The sequence below is a fragment of the Geospiza fortis genome, unplaced genomic scaffold, assembly GCF_000277835.1.
Source record: "Geospiza fortis unplaced genomic scaffold, GeoFor_1.0 scaffold173, whole genome shotgun sequence".
NCBI lineage: Eukaryota > Metazoa > Chordata > Aves > Passeriformes > Thraupidae > Geospiza > Geospiza fortis.
The window spans coordinates 627,237-628,128 of NW_005054334.1; the positions used below are offsets into that span (position 1 = coordinate 627,237).

Here is an 892-nt window from a genome sequence, read left to right on the forward strand (position 1 = left end):
CTTGGATTCTCCCACATAGATGCTTTCACCCATTCAGATCCAAAACAGAGAAAATGGATGTTACTCGTTAAGCAGGTCAGGATGCCAAGTCCCTATGATCAGCAAACCCCTCTGAGCCCATGCAGCATTGCTCTGATAGATCACATTGATGCACAAATGAAGGAGGAAGCAGAGGTAGTATTTGTCTATGTAACTTTTCTAAACTCGCGAAGCATTCAATATGGTATTTAGTATTCCTGTGCTGCTGAAAGCAGTTCTGTTTCTAAACTCAAAGTACCTGTGACTTTCCTCTCTCCCTTGGCCATCTGGCATTTCCTTGTCTAACAAACTTGAAAGTCACTGTTCCTCCCCAGGGATCCTTAGAGATGTACATGGAGAGGTCTCAAAGAAGGGGGTGAGCATCAGAAAACCCATCTTTCCCCAGCTATCCTCATTGGTGCAGTTATCTATAAAGCCATGCCCTTAAACCATGATTACCACACATTTATTCTCTACAGGTGCCATGTGAGAAGTTCAGCTCACTCCAATTAGTAGCTGGGATGAAAGGTGCAATACAAAAGAACCCGGATCCTTAGGATTAGTGTCGTGGCTCCCCAAGATGCCGCTGGCACTGCACGGGGTGCAGCTCCGTGTCGGACTTCTGCAGCCTTCTTCTGCAGTCGTGCCAACAGCACGGGCAGGGTGCCCCAAGAGGTCACCTCTTCACCAGGACCCCTCTGCCGAGACGCCCCCCAGACCAACGGAGTGCCAAAAGCCAATCAATCTCCTGCACGCCGAAGTATCTCGGTCAGCTACAGCAGCGCCGGCTCCTCATCCCTCCTCTCCTCAGCCCTGCCCTGACCCGACATCTTCTCCACCTCAGTGCCCGGCCCCGGGGCAAGAAGGTGCTCCC

At 51.0% G+C, this 892-nt stretch overlaps 1 protein-coding gene across 1 annotated transcript in view; it reads left to right on the forward strand.

Annotated features, from left to right (window-relative positions):
* Window positions 1-808: 808 nt before the first annotated feature.
* Window positions 809-892, forward strand: part of TMEM263 (transmembrane protein 263) — a 12,852-nt gene continuing 12,768 nt past the window's right edge. Inside the window, exon 1 of the mRNA XM_031057718.1 lies at window positions 809-884. The gene's annotated coding sequence lies outside the window, so the exon portion shown is untranslated. The remainder of the gene's footprint in view (window positions 885-892) is intronic.